Source organism: Aythya ferina, assembly GCF_964211825.1.
Source record: "Aythya ferina genome assembly, chromosome: Z".
NCBI lineage: Eukaryota > Metazoa > Chordata > Aves > Anseriformes > Anatidae > Aythya > Aythya ferina.
In genome coordinates this window covers 31,801,939-31,818,235 of record NC_140299.1, presented here as the reverse complement: position 1 = coordinate 31,818,235, position 16,297 = coordinate 31,801,939, and the positions used below count along the sequence as shown (strand labels likewise).

The 16,297-nt window shown below is 39.1% G+C and overlaps 1 protein-coding gene across 16 annotated transcripts in view; it reads left to right on the top strand.

Moving 5' to 3' along the window:
- PTPRD (protein tyrosine phosphatase receptor type D) overlaps window positions 1–16,297 on the top strand; it is a 1,303,784-nt gene that overhangs the window by 895,496 nt on the left and 391,991 nt on the right. The window contains exon 1 of one of the 16 annotated variants that reach the window (XM_084505444.1): window positions 2,713–3,142. The exons of the other annotated variants lie outside the window; for them this stretch is intronic. The gene's annotated coding sequence lies outside the window, so the exon portion shown is untranslated. Of the gene's footprint in view, window positions 1–2,712; window positions 3,143–16,297 lie in introns of those variants that run through there. 16 annotated transcript variants of the gene reach the window in all.

The following is a 16,297-nucleotide window of genomic DNA, read 5'->3' as shown; positions in this document are numbered from 1 at the left end:
CCATTTCTGTGGTAATTAAACACAGATTGTTCAGTGTTTTACAGAAAACACTTTGAAGTTGATAAAATGTGTAAATGTTTTTCCAGTTCAGCACTGTACTAACCTTAGAGTAACATACAGATGCAAGCTTGGCAAAAATAGACCACTAGTGTAGAACACTGTCTTTGAAATTTTCACATATTTTGGAAAAAAACATCTACTTTATCGAGTAGTTTATAATGGATGAATTATGCTTCTTCATGTGCTATTTCCTCTGATAACAAATAAGGAACATTATAGCTGTGCTACCAAACCACATATATATATGTATGTATGTGTACAACTGCACTACAATCTTAAGTTTATACTGATGTTAACAAGTGATGATATACACTTAAACAAGAGTAAATACACCATATTTTTTTTTTGTTTGTTTTTCTCTTCACAATCTCAGTTTCATTTCTTCTGTTTATTATTATTTAGCATCAGTACAAAACCTGGACATCTTATATATCAAATTTATTGCATCTGTTTTTAACATCAACATAAAATGAAATCCATTCATTCCTGATCCAAACTGTGATGCTAGCTGAACAGAAGGAAGAGCTACACAACCTGCTTATGGCTTAAGGATAATAGAAAGTTAAATGTAGTCCCCAAACTCACATCCATACTGTGATACCACAAGAAAAATATAAAATGCATTGGTTTATTGCTCCATTCTTCAATGTCACGCAAGGATCACAGCATGAAGAGCATTAAAACAGCTAAGTATACTGATAAAAACTGTTGGGATATTACATTAAAACCTGAAATACCTATTTAGTGTGGCCATTTCAAAGCACATACAGCCTGGCAGTCAGTTGAGTCCAGGGAGGAAAAGTGAGGATTTAATTTTTGATTTCTTTAACCACATTTATTTCAATAAACTAGCATTTTTATTTTTGTTATTTTACAGTTTTGGTGCTGTTTGTCGAAAACAGCATTTTATTGAACAGTTCTTTCTGACAAGATAAAAAGCCATCCATCCAGCTTCACGTTTACTTTTTCATACAAAGTGATTTTTATACAGTCATTTGGCATTTTGAAAGATACTATTTCAAAAGGACTAGTACTCCCTTAAGTGTAAGATTATTCGGGTGACCATTGTTCATGGTGTAACTGGCAGTGTCAAAAGAACACAGTGATTTATCAAATAGGGAGAGAGCAAAGTTTATCTTCAATTTTGTCAAAAACAGACTTCATGTTGGCAGCCCTACCTTACAGCAGATGTAAAATAGCATGATATGAAAGAAAGTGTCCAAATCCCTCTCCTCTGCAGAAACGTAGCTACGATCTGCAACAAATTTTGCTGGATCACCATAGCTGGAATCATAATTTCTCCACAGCTGGACTGAGAAGTCTGGTTGCAGTAAATACGTGTGAAGTTCCAGATGGGAACCACCAGCCTCGCAAAACCTGCACCCACCTGCCATTTCTTGCAGGTGGTCGTCTGCCTGCTGACTTGTGAGGCATCCATCCTGATGGGCTCTTGCGGCCACACTGGCTGACCAGCACTTTCACCAAGCACATCCTGACACCTCACTCCCCTTCTGCGCAGAAGGAACCATGGCACGGAGGGAATGTGCTCTGGGCTTCTGAAGATGCCTACGTGCCAACAGTGAGTTTTTTTCCCAAAAGACTTCTCATCGAAATCCTGTTTCCACCCGTGCTCTGTGTGTGCTGTTCCCTCTTTACAGGGGAGTGATGGGACAGGGTAAGGAAAGCAAGGACTTCTTTTCAGCTCCACGGCGCCTCCAAGCCGGGCAGGAAATATGATCCTTCCTCAGAGAGAAAACCGGGAGCCGCCGCGCGCACCCGTGGCCGCACGAGCAAACACAGCACTGCCACAACCCCCTCGACGCCTCTCCTCGATCCGGCAATCCCCAGCCTTCCCCCGGCTGGGCCTAAATCGGGACAAGAAGTCGAGAGCGCTCCACCCCAAGTTTGGTGGTGGGTAGCACCACCAAGCCCCTCCGCCCGGCCCCGGCCCCGCTAACCCTCCGCTACGCCCTGACGCCCCCGGGAGGGAGGCGCCCCCCGACCCGCTGCGGGGTGACGTCACACACCCCCCCCGCGTGTGCGTGTTCGGCGCGGGGGCGCGCGTGCCCCCAGCCCGCGGGCACGGGTGGGCGATGCCTGTATCCCCGCTCCGTCCCCGGGAGCTCGGAAGCAATCCCTTTCTAGCGCTCGGGGCCGTGCAGATCCTGTGATCCACACAGGCTAAGAGGATTAAAAACGAGCAGCAACAAACAAACAAACACAAAAATCCCCCCATTCGCCCCCCCAAACACGCACAAAACACAGAGAGTCACCGTCTCCACCAGCGTATTCGCCGCCCTGCTCGCCCCCTTGCTCCCCCGGAGGGGAGAGGAGCAGGCAGGGAGTGTTGGTGCCGGGCCGCTCGGGCAAGGTTTCCGGGGATTTCTGCCCGCCGCGCGCCCTCTCCCCTCGCTTTTGTTTGCGCCGCACTTTTTTTTTTTTTTTTTTTTTTTTTTTTTTTTTTTTTTCCCCCGGGGTGTGGGGGGCTGCAGAGTGGGGGGAGCCCGGGTGGGCGACCTCGCTGCTACTTGTAGCCAGAACCTGCTGAAAGAGAGACGAAGGAAGAAAGAAAGGAAGGGGAAAAAAAAAAAAAAAAAAAGCGAAGGGGGAAGGAAGAAGAAGAGAGAGGGAGGAGGAGGAGGAGAAGAAGGAGGAGGAGGGGAAACAGAGCAGCGGCTCGGGAACAGAGAGCGCGCCCGGGAGCAGCAGCAGAAGCCACTGCCGCGGCAGGAAGGAGAAGAACACGAAGAAGAAGAAGGAAAGAAGAGCAGAGCGGAGGAGAGGGGGCGCTGGAAGGAGGAGGCAGGCGGGGACGCGGCTCTGCTGGATGCTGGATTTTCGGACTCTGGTTGACTCTCTCTCGCTCCCCGGCACCGGAGTGTGAGAGACACACACCCGCGCCCGCCAGCAGCGGCCGGGGGCCCCGCTCGTAGCTGCTGCTGCCGCTACTGCTGCGGGGCTTGGATTAAATTGGCCGCCTCGAAGCCGAGAGTGAGCAGCGGGAGGAGGTGGCGGCGGCGGCGGAGAGCGGGCAGGCGGCGGCAGTGGCTGCTGCTGGGACCGGGGAAGCCAGCATGACCAGGTAACTGCCCCGCCGCCGACCCATTTTCCCCCGCCGCCGCTCCGTCTTTACCGCCTCTTTCGGCCCGCTCGTGAGCGCGCATAGAATTTGTGTGTGGTGTGTGAGTGTGTGAGCGTGTGAGCGCGCGTGCGTGACCGCGCGCGTGTGTGCAGCCCGGTACAGGAGTGCCTCGCACACAAGTCTTCCCCCCGACCGCCCCGGGGCTCCCACCCGGCGGTTGCCAGCCCTCTCCTCCCCTCTTCTCCCCAGCGGGTCTCAGCCCGGCAGCGCGGCCTGCTCGGGCAGCGGGGGGAGAGTTGCGGTGAGCGGGCGGGGGCCGGCTGCGTGCGGGCGAGCGATGGATCGGAGCCTACGTTTGCAGGGATCCGCTTGCGGGGGGCGGTTGGCAGCGGGGAGGGGGCCGTTGGTGTGGCCGGGGGGGGCAGCGCGGCTGGGGTCTGTCGCTGGAGCGGGGTGCGTGGGGCGAGCGGCCCTTAGGGACCACCGGACCGAGGAGGGCTCTCTCCCCATCCTCTTCCTCCCCATCCTCCTTCTCTGCCTCGGCGGAGCGGGGAGGCACGGGGATGCGAAGCTTTTCACAGGTTGGGCTTTTAGTTTCTTTGTTTACTCTCCCACAACCAGTTAAATGAGAGCACATCGGGTTGAAACTCAGTTTTCTGAGCGCTTGATGAAGGGGCTCGCGGATTTGTTGAGCAAACTTACCAGCTCCCTCTGTGAGGGCTTCTGCTGCGAGCAAGCACTTCTCACTCCTTTCACCAGGCTCTCCCTGACAGGCGAATAAAAATAGTAGTTTTCTTTCATTGAAATACGTATTTTACGTATTTTCTACCTCCTCTCTCCCTCACAGAAGTATGTTATTTCCTTTTTAAGCTGTTTCCACTTTTCCTTGCATGTATGGCTTTTGAATGCCTGCTCCTCCTTGGTACTTCTTCAGTCTGCTGTCATGCGTATTTTATCCTCTTGCTGGGCCTTTGTATGGTTATAGCCTGGCAGAGGGATGACAGTTCCTTTGCAGGGCTTATCATATTTGCATTCTCAGTCTTGACATACGTGAAGGGGTCAGTTTATTTACACGGACCAGTTACTTTTTTTTATTTACATGCTCCTTCACTTGTAGCCTGAGACCGTGCTGTATTTGAAACAAGTCTGTAGATACTGCTTTGCTTTGGAGTTTCCTGTTTGCAGGGATGACTGTTTTTCGTGAAGATTAAATTTTCTTAAACTTATAATTAACATGGGAAGTCACGATTATCATCTTAGACTTTCAGAAATTGCTTCCAACATACCTTTTGATCAGGCACAAGCAACTTCTGTAATTGGGACGTTCATTGTAAATTTTGATACAGATGGCAGAATGCATGTGTAAGATGTTTTTTACATTCTTTGGTATCTCTTAGTGCTTTTTAATGCTATAATGGTTAGTACTTTCTAATCTTGGTATAAAATTGTATAGTAAATGATATCATTTGCTGCTGGGTTGGAAGCACACAAAGCTCCTAAATTTCTTGTTACTGAACAGAGCAACTCTGAAGAAAAAAAAGATTCTTCTCTTTCCTGAATACAATCACATGTCATTGCATTTTCCTTTAGATGGCCATTTTTTGATAGGTACTTTAATTTCAGTTGCATGCGATCTGTCTCTTTCTTTCTTTCTTTCTTTGTCTTTCTTTATTGTATGAAATAAGCAGACTGGTCAGTTTAATATATCTAGCAGTCAAATTTTACTCAGTCAAAATTGCTGAACACTGTAAATGTACTGGCATGGGATTTTCAAGGAACTGAGTGTTACGTCGAAAGGAAGAGGGATTTAATGAGAGACTTTTTACAGGAGTAGCTTTCCAATTTTAGTTTTGTCACTTATAATATGGCAGGGTATATTTAGATTTCTCTCAATGCAGAAGTGATATATAGCTTTTCTATATCCACTTTAAGCACTGAAAGCTTTACCTAAGTAGAAGACTTCTACTCGAAGAAGGCACTAAGAAATTCATTATGGTTTGTGTATGCTATAGCAAGCGATCAAGAATGGTGTGGAGGGGGGAAAGAGTATCTCAGTATTCCTAGATTTCAGGAATAGGTCCTAGAATTTGCTTTTAGATTAATCAGTCATGCTACCTTTAAAATGAGTGCTAAAGAATAATACTAATTAGGCATTCTGTTGTGACTGTTATGTAAGTCAATAGCAGCATTGTCAGCAAACTAAATAGGAGGTAGTAAGTCAGTGTTTAGTGCTCAAGATGGTTTGCAAAAAGCAGACCTGGGGGTTGTACAAAAGAGTGAAATACCTGCTGTTTTAAATCTAGTCAGTGATTCAGCTTTCTTTTTTTTTTCTTTTTTTTTTTTCTTTTTTTTAGATTGCCCTTTCTTTCTACATTTGAATAAAGCAGATAAAATTTGAATAAAACTGCACAAGCCAAAGAGTAGGAATCCCTCTTCATCCTCTGCTGTGTGTGCTAAGCCACTAGGGGCCTGTATAAACTGCTCTCATATAGCAGACACCAGTACATGGCATATTCTAACACTTCCACCAGACATTTTTTCCACAGATACCTAGCATCAAAAGCAAAGTTGCTGGTTATTTGTGCCTTACTAACAAGTGCTGTTATTCAGGAGAGGCATGCAATTTGTGTATTTTGGGGGGATTTTTGCCCTCCGTCACCCACACCCTAGTCCTGTATGGTGTCCAACATAGTTCCTTCCTCCTTACCCTCCTAACAGTTATGGCAGCTGGGGAAGACTGTCAACTCGGAAGGTGCAAAATTTGGGCAAAGTCAGATTTGCATTTCATATTTTCTGTAAGCTGAGAAAATTAGATTTGTTGGCTTTGTGTTTCTATTAGATTAGTAATGGTAGTGTTCAATGCAACTGTAGGGTTAAAAGATAAACCAAACAGGATTACTTTAAGGCAGGAGTAGACACAGATTGATGGTGTATATAAACTAGCTTTATAGGCGTTATGCAAGTTTACAAGTGTGGAGGCTCCAAGGCTGGAGGGTAGTCAGCATTTGTGGGACCTGAGCTGGAGATGCGCTATACATTTTTGAGTGTCAGTCTCAGAAATTTAAAATCGACCAACCATAGCATTCCTGATAGACATTAAGCAATAAGGTCAAGTATACTTACACTGTTCCATTGTTGATTTTCAGTTTTTCAAACTGACAGGGCAGACAATTTGTAAAAGAGCACAGCTGAAACATTTGCATATTGGATTTCCTTCAAAATGAACTTCCGTTACTAAGCTCCTTGAAAATTATCATTTAAAAGGATTTTCTAGCTGAATCAGTATAAAGTCATACAATCAAAATGTAGTCTCCCTATGGTATGTTAATTTTTTAATAAGCTATCACTAAAGCAGCATAGTTTTATATATCATGCGATGTTGGGACAGTTACAGCAAGAGGCTTTTTGTCTTACTGCCGACAACAGTTTTGCAAATATTGACTGAGTTTAATTTTCTGAAATGTGTGTGTGCACTTATGTAAAATCATGCTGAAATGTAATGAAATACACTTCAAAGGTCTTCTGAACTGATAAACATCTGGTCAAGACTGTAAGTTTTACTGAGTGTCAGTAAACCAAGGCAGTGTCTCCGAAATGCAGAGGATTTTCATTTCATTTGCATTTTGGATATCAAGGGAACTAATACGGTATAGATCCACGAGTCATGATGTTTTACTTCATCGTAAGATCATAATAATTTTTTAACCTTTTATTTTTTAGTAAATTGGGAAAAATATATAGATACCAGCTGTTCAAGTCAGATACATAATGCCATCAGTATCTTAATAGGAGCTTGCTTAGTTTGTAATTCTGTGTAATAAGAGTTGGCATGGAATGGTCAACGTACAATACTTTTATGAAAAATCTAAATTTTACATACTCTGTGAGTTGTTTACTTTATTTGTTTAATCCTTGTTTTCTTTGCAAAAGGCCTTAAATGAAGCTAATTAATGAATATATGCTGGCAATTTGGCAGCCTAAAGCAAAAATCCATATTCAAAAATATTCCTATATTATCAGTGATTTCACAAATAGGAGCAAAGAGGAAGAGTTATTTCTCTTGGTGATCAACTACACCGAGAGCTCCAGTACAAGTGAAGAAATCTGATGATATAGAAAAGGATTGTACGAGAGTGCTTTGCCTGTAGATTCCATTCCAACGAGCTTCACTTCACTTGTTTAAGCCGCAGTGCATTGATAGAACCATATGTCTACCATTGCACAATTTCAGCTTGCATTCCATAAGCTCAGATGGCTTTTGGTTGGTGGTTGATAATATGTGTTAAAACATTGCATGTTTGTATCTTCCTTTAGGAAATGGATACCTGAAATGCAGAGAATGTAGATACAAAATACTAAACTTAGTTCGTTTGCAAATAATTTGGTTAAATTTAATAAATTACTATGTAAATTCTGAAAGCATTGCTACTTAAAAGGTGATTATTATTCATTCAGGTTCTCTAAATTTATTCATAGAAGTGACTATTCACACTGTTTATCAGCTTATTTTTAAATATATCAGTAGCTATACATAGTCTGTACTTTCCTAAGAGAAGATTTACAGCTTCAAATGTCTTGTGCTTACATGCCGTGAAGTCCTTCTCCATAAGCTTAGTTGCACAGTAGTCCCCCAATACCCCCCAAAAAAACAAACAAACAACAAAAAAAAAAGTGGTGGTAGGGATTGATTTTGCAGTAGAGTTCCAAAATGTAAAAAAATAACGTTTTGCAAAAGTCAGCTCCTGTGTTTATACCTGTGTATGTGATACCTTCCTTCCTGAAAAATTCCTTCTTGTCAGCCAAATGAAAGTAATGGAATTTTAGGCACTTTGATATATTATACCACAGGACATGCCATAACATAGTATTGTGCCTTGCGCTGTACTTCTTTACAGTTAAACACAATGATGTTATTTGAGTTTTCCAATAATCTTCTAATTAGAAGAATCACTGCATCGGTATATAAATTAATTTGTTGCTTGTACACAATCAAAATGGATGTTCTGGTTAGAGCCCGCCGAACTGCTCACAGATTGTTGCAGTCAGATAATACGTACTTCTTCTCCAAGTGGTGTGTTAGATGTGGTAATGCAAGTGTGTTGCTCTTTTACAGTTTTAGTGTTCTGGAAATTTCATATCTGTAAGTCAGAGTTCAGTAAGCAATGTGTAAAATCTGACTTTTTAAATCTGACCTCTCCTCTCCTCTCCTCTCCTCTCCTCTCCTCTCCTCTCCTCTCCTCTCCTCTCCTCTCCTCTCCTCTCCTCTCCTCTCCTCTCCTCTCCTCTCCTCTCCTCTCCTCTCCTCTCCTCTCCTCTCCTCTCCTCTCCTCTCCTCTCCTCTCCTCTCCTCTCCTCTCCTCTCCTCTCCTCTCCTCTCCTCTCCTCGCCCTCGCCCTCGCCCTCTAGTAATTTTTGCATTTAAGGAAGAGGAGAAGTGCATGCTTGATAAAAGTGAAGCAAATATGCTTTATTAAAACTAAGGAACAATGCTTTTTATTTTCCTAAAACAAAACAAAACAAAACATAAATTTGATCTTACTAACATTCACAAAAGTATGTGGGTACTATACATAGATACTTCTATACTCTCTACCTTCCTTTTTTCTCCCTTATTCCACAAGAAGAATGGGTTAATGAGACAGGGTTAATGTTTATCATGATTTCTAGCATAGGTACAGAGATATGATTATTTTATCTGTGTTCATCTGCGTAATTTAACTTCTGTGAAACACACATAATTTTCATATATATATATGAATATATATTATTCATATAGTATTCAACATATAGTATTCAACAGTAATATATATATATATACATATATCACTGTTCATAAAGAAAGGAATTTTCTTCCTATCTAGAATTTACTGTAAACAGGGGTGTGTGTGTCTTTTTTTTTTTTTTTTTTTTTTTTTTTTAAAAAGCAGTTTGTAAATGTAGAAGCAGAAATTTCCTTTCTAGGTTTTCTATGTTGTAAATATATCTGCATCATTTCTTTAGCTCCTATACCATACTAGTTTTTATTTATTTATTTTTAACATGTGTAGTGTGTATGAATTCGGCTGTTTTTTATTAATAAGCAAACATATATTTTGTGTGCAAGAAGAATTAAATTTTAAAAGCATCTCTCATCACTGCTTATTTTGTCTGCTTATGTGTAGATAAAAATCATTAGTTTAGTGTGAAGTACATGCAGTGAGAGGTTTCTAAAACACTATTCTGAAAGTAGGACAGGAAGTTACATTTATTTATTTATTTATTTTTGTTTGGGATGACAGTGTGTCTTAGAAAGCTGCTTAACTGCTGCCCAGTGCAGCTGTCCTTCCCTGAAAGATTAGGTTTCAGGAGCAATGATGGATGTTGAATGCCTGTAGCCAGTTGTGGGGTTTGCTCTGAGGTCAGTGGTACTGATAGGAATTTACTGTCTTATATCTCTACACCAACATAACCGGTAGCATTTCTCAAGAAAAAAACAAAAACAAAAACAAAACCCCCCAAAAACAGGCATATTCGCTGCTGAGCTAATATTGCAGTACAGTTCAGAAAGTGATTTGCATTAGTAAGAAAGAATCAGTGTATTTTTGAACAATAAGAATAGTTTTAGGCTTGAGAATGCTTTCTTGTTTGACAAAAACACACAAATAGCAATAAAAAGTAAACACAATGTGACTCTATTTAGAACTTCATGCATTCTGTTTTAATCTTCATTAAGAAATTTGGAATTTACACAGTTGATTTATTACTTCTATTGTTTCAGATATGCTTAGAGTTTTTAACAGCTTACCCAGCACGCATGTATCCTCCTTTTTCATCTAAAAATAGGGTGTGTGTTTTTGTGGAACAAAATACTAGTTGTTTCCAGCAAATGTAACCAAGGCAGAACTGATATTCATCGGTGGTGAAAGCACAGGCATGGTATGTAGTGTTATTTTGTTTAGCTTGGATATCACAATATATATGTATATTGCTGATAAGGAGGATAGTTTGGATAGCTCTGACCTAGGCTTTTAGAAATGTTTGTTAAGACACTGTTTTATGTATTGCCTATCTTTCTCCAAACTGCTGCTGGAGTTTGTACGTGAGTTATGGTGTTACAATTAACTTTTACAAAATTAATGTTGGTAAAGAAAGGTGCACAACAATACATGCTGTTTTATTGTTATGCTTGCAAGCCTTTTTTGAATTGTTTGTATTAATTTCTGTCTTAATGATATAGGTGGATTTTTCTGCAAGGCTTTAGAACAGCTGTCCTAATAGGCTCAAAGCCATCAGTGGCTGTTGAGAAAGATTTTCTTTGACGGTTGCATTGTGTGCATCAAACCCATTGTGCCTGTGTTTAAATGACAGCAGCTTTAATTCAGGTAATCTTAGCAGTGGTAAATTCAAATACAGAGAAGAAAGCTTAATAAAACATCTGTTGTATTGGTTTATACCATCTCATAAATTAGGAAAAAAGAAGAATTTTGATGAGGAGGAATATGTATCCAGCAAGAATCACTTTTGAACAGTTACGCATTGAGGAAATGGAATTTTGCCAAATGCCAATGCTTTTTACTTACGGGCAGCATGCCATCAACTTTATTTGGAAAACTGTTACTGCTTAAATAATAAATATTCGCTATTTACCAATTTATTTTACTATAAATAACAGATGGGTTCTTTGATATATATTTTTTTCTTTCATTTTTAGCCAATTTTGCAAAGAACGAGAGTTTCTCAAATTAAGATTATGTGCATCAATTATCTATTCTTGATTAACATAAGTTTCCAAACAGCAAAATCGTTTTGCTCACCTTACTTTTGGAGATTTGGGTATTTTTGGATGTTGTTTTTGTTTAATGTGAGGAGTGTTGAGTTTTTCTTTTACAACTGGCATGTGAAAGAAAATAAAAAAGCATTAAGCTAAATAAACATTTGTTTTAGCTGGCGTTTGTGATACTCTAATGAAATTTTTTTGTTAAAGAGAACTGCCTATTGTAGTTGTTGCTGAGTAAAATCTGCAGAATTTACACCTGTTTCCCGTTTAACATTTTCAAAAGCTGCCTTAAATGGTCACAGCATATCGACTAAATAAAAATGTTAATTTAAATACATTACAGACAGCAGGTAATGAAGAGTACATTGTACCTTGTAATGCTAACAGGTGATAGTGAGTGCCTACAGGATTCCTACCTTTGTAAGAATCCTAACATTCTGTGGATTTCATTTTGCGTGTTTACAGTAACTCATTTAAAAATGGGGTGTTCAAACTTTTGCAGTAGTACTTTAGTTAGTTTGGAGATTTCTAGACAGTTTGGGTCTAAAGGAGAAAATGTATATACATAAAAAGAAATGTTTATTCTCAATCTTGTTGGCGGCATTTGATGGAACAGGTACATGTCCTTCATTAATGTAATCCCTAAAAGGACATTTACTAGGACTTGTATCCCTGCCTGATTTATTCATAGGATTGCTTTATTAATCTAGTGCACAAGGGTAATCTTATTCCAAAGGTATTAGAACACATGAAAATACCTGCTGGGCTTTTTGGAGATGAGGATTTCTCTATCTTTGAGCAAGTCTAATGTATAATATCAGAATGCCTTTTTCCTTTCTAGGGGGAACTACATTACTTGTGAAAGATGCAATGGCCTTAAAACTGTGTTATTTCATCTTTGCTAATCTCTGCAGCAGTCTGAGGTGGAAGAGGGTAGGAGGAGGGATTAATAAAGAAATTAAAAGAGATTGTGAGTTATATGGAAAAGGAGGGTATGATGGGATTTTCCCTTGTGAATTGAATGAGTTGCTGGAAGTGCTTTTACATTGACCAGTACTTTGCATTCTTTTAATAGATTAATTCTTAAACAGTGTTGTTGGGAGGTGTGCTGCCTTCTTATCTCTTTTGTTGTCATTTTTGTAAGAATGTGAGTAGATTGTCATTTTGATGTAAAATTTGTGCTTTTCTGGGTTAAATTCATAGTAGAGGTGCCATTCAGAAAATTAGGTGGAGGTATTTTCAGCAGCTTGTATCAGTGGTTCCTGTTGCTCAGATAATGATGTTAATACCTATTTCATAGTATGAAAGAACACCTGAGGATGCTGAGGAGCTCTGGGGTATGAGGAAACATGAATTCACCCACTTGAAAAAGCAGAGTGAATTTTGCAACCTCATAAGTTTCCCACTACAGCAAAATAACCCATTTGATTACAGTGACTGGGGATGCCCTTCTCTTCCTTTTCTTTCCCCAAGTTTTTCTCTATCATGTCTTTTTCACTGATGGGAGCATTTCAGCTGATGATCCTTCCTCCATGTGAAAAATGACAGTTAGTAAATCAAGGAGAAGTACTTGGTGACTTGCCATCTTTGTGTGCTCCTGAAGAAATACTGATACCTACTTCATTTCAACTCTTCCATACTGTAAATCGCTTCTGAATCAGTCCTTTGGTATCTTTCAAAGGTAACTCTCTATTGCGGATTTGTTTCTCATTGTTAGATCACAGATAATATTGTGAACTCGCAAAAACTAGGTTGTCCTTATTTTAGAATTTCACTTAAATTAGCAATATTAGAGCTCTATACGTTCTAGACATCCCCCTCAAAGCTATTTTCCTTAGGATCTCAGAGGTTTCACTTACGTTCTTTTTGTATCTTCTATGCTTGTCCTTTTTGCATTGACTTCCATCTTGTTTGACTAAGTACAGATAATTATAAATTAATCTCTCAGTGTAGACTTTTGTAGCTATTAACATGCATCAGACATCATATATATACTTGTACACCTCCTTCATTGAGGTATTTGAAAACTCTTGTGTCTCTAATGTTTTAAAAAATTTTCTTTTATGTGTATTCTTTTATGTCTTGGATAAGATACAGTATCGCCCTTTGGTTCTCTGTCAAATCTGTGCTTTCTCAACCACTTCCTATTTTTCACATCAGAAGGCTCTCCACAGTAAAAGAGGGAACACAACAGGAGAAATAAACCTGCTTGATATAACGGTTTCTCTTGGCTTCCTATATCTGGAAGACTCCAGTGTGACAACAAATAAATACCTCTCTCCAGTGCCATTTTTGTGTTTAAGTCTCTAGATGCAGAAATGGCAGATTTAAATTTAGCTGTGCATGCTGGTTCTCTTCTGTCCAGGTAATGCTTTCCAAGTCTTCATACTATTCAGATGAATTCAATTTCTTAACATCTACTTCGGTCTGAGAGAGTTTTACTGAGACACATCCTGATCATTTATTCTCATAGACAACTGACCATATAAAAGAGCTCCAAGTTCATGTTCCTGTTAGAAGCATCTGGAGTTTAACATCCCAAGCTTTCAAGCTTCCTCTTAAATGTCAGATTCTCCAAGCAAAACCAATGCTGGGTAATTTTGAGGGGGAGAATTCTGTGTTATTTTTTTTTTTTTTTAAACATTAGGTTTCATTAATAGACACTATTTGTTAGCTATTGGTGCACTCCCTGTGTATTTCTTAGTATGCTATACTACTTCTCTGTTTTTAACATGTTTGAGAATTTTAAGGCAGGTCTTCACTGTACTTCCTTCACCAGTGTAGTTATTATTCCACCTACTGAGTTTCTGAGTTTTTATTAGTGGTTAACAATGGCTGTTTTTCTTTACTTTTGCCTATACACATACAGCAAAAAGCAGGATTTTTCCTAGCTTTTGTATTTGCGAGTTGTATCTTTGCTGGTGTAGGGTAGCTGCTTCAGCTGAAGCTACTGTTTTATTACTGGATTTTTTGATGTTGGTTGCAGTTTCACTTAATTAGTAATTTGGATATTGCCTCATGGCAGCATTCAGGGATGAACTGAAAGTTTTAACTGCTAGAGAAAAATTAGAGGAGTACCACATCCTTGATTGTACATTTTAATTGTGAATTTGGTTGCCCTTTGCTAATGGCTGAAGTTACTTACTGAAGTTGTGTAGCTTGTCTGAGTCTATGCAGAATCTGAAGCTTTTTCAGCATTAGTTTCTTGACTATTTGGACATTACTTTCAATGCACGAACATTTTCAGCGTCCTGTTCTTACAAAGATCAGTTTTCAGAAATGTTTCTCACAGAGACTTTGTGCTTAAGAACGTGTAGCAAATGTTACCAAGTTTTGTGTGTATTCTGTTTCTAAATAGTGCAAATACTTAGCAGATTAACATTTTGATTTTTCTGTTCTTAGTTTTCTCATAAACTTTTTCCTTTTTCTGCCTTCAAACTAGATGAAAGGAGTAACGTTCAGATTTTATTGTCCTTGTAATCTTCCTCTGTTTTGATATTTTGCTGATGTTCTTTCTATTTTTATGAGATTAAGAGAAAGACAGGAGGTCCATCTCAAATAATTCTTCCTTACAATGTTCCCTTGAAGATACTAGAATACTCCTTAGAAAACCTGAAGCTTTCCTTTGAAGTAACATGAATACATCTTTTAGGTTCAGCAATTCCCTTTCAGATTTTGACTGTGAAAATAGTAAGACTATTTTCTGATGTTTCTTAACCGACAGTATAGGTAAAGCTTATCCTCAAAATACTGTGGCTTTCTTATAACTTCATCTGAACTATATCTTCTCTGGATATTTTACTAAATTGTAAGGTGTGTTTACATTAAAATTTGTAGCTGTGTGAGGGCTTGGTATGTGACTGATAATGAAATAAGTAATAATTAAACTAGCATCAGTGGAGTGAGCTGATGTTTATTTGCTTCAGTGACAATCTAGAACTGCTTCATGTTCTCAGATGGGTAAAATCTTAGATCTGAGGTGGAATATACAATATTTAATCAGTCAGTTTTCATAGATATCTGTATACCTATATCTTTATAGCGTGTCTAGGCATGGGACTGAAGGAGTATAAAATACATTTTGCATTACTATTTTTTACTTGAGCTACCAAAAGTGGTTTTAGATCTGCCTTTTTAAGATGACTCAAAGGTATGAAGAAATTGTACATTTATGCATCACGAATTCACTGTCCAGACAGAGATTACATAGATGTGCAGAATGATGAAAAATAGTCCAGTCAGCTGTACTTTGCAAAACTCCCATAACTATTTGCTTCTTTATACCTGAGAGAATCCTTACGTGATTCACAGCTCTGAATTTATCCCTGTTTTGTGTCACTGCCTAAAACAGTATGAATGATACAGGAAAAAAAAATCTGATTGTAAAACACTGATTTCCACTTTTCCCTGTTATCCTTCACAAAGTACCTGGAAATTTAACTTAAAAAAAAAAGTTCTTCATAGACATATAGCTAAAAATAACTATAGGTGTTGAGAGTCATGTAATCACATCTCCTGAATAACTTTAAAAATAGGGAACATTCCTGTCTGCTGTTAATGTTAAGCACACCAAATCAGACAGGAAATTTAAATGGCTTTTAAAAGTATTTAGAAGATAGTTTTCTGTTGTAGATTAATGAAGGACTATTTTTAAATGAGCTTCATTATGGAAGGACAGTCCTTGTGTATAAGGACTCTTCGGTAATAAGAACAGTTTGCTGTATGTAGCTCACTTTATTCATGCAAATACTCCCACAGTATCAAATGGATTTAATTGCACATGAGGTTGTCAGGAGCTGGTTCTTCCTGCCATCCTATATGGGAAAAATGTATATGAAAACATATATATGAAAACGTAAGCAAGGACAGAAAAGATAAAGCAAATTAATACTTGAATTGAAAATAAATAAATGAAAAATGATTAATTTAAGACTGAATTCAGCAGAGAAGTTAGGGTCAGAAATACCTGTTAACCACATAGGTAACTTAACCACTATGTAACATCATTGAAATCTATACATCTGTCTGTGGTTTTAAAAATAAGCATGCGCTTGGTTTAAAAACAAAGTATGCAATAAACTGTTCTTTGAATTTATACGTTGTGGAGGGGGATTAAAAAAAAAAAAGAAATTCTCTGCTTTACTCAGTCTTTTTTACCTGTTTCTTCAGAATGTTCAATATTACTAGCACAGCTGACTCAAGAAATGGGAGTTTACTGCTTTGCTGCATTTATGGGAAGAATGGAAGTAATACACTATGTTTTCTATTTCGTTTTTTTCCAGTTAACATTCTGAACAAGCAAAAACAAACATCTCCAAACTGCTGAAATATGAAATAAATGCAGACTATATTTCCTTTTGCACACATTGTGGAACACTTGCATTTGGCAACAGAAAAAG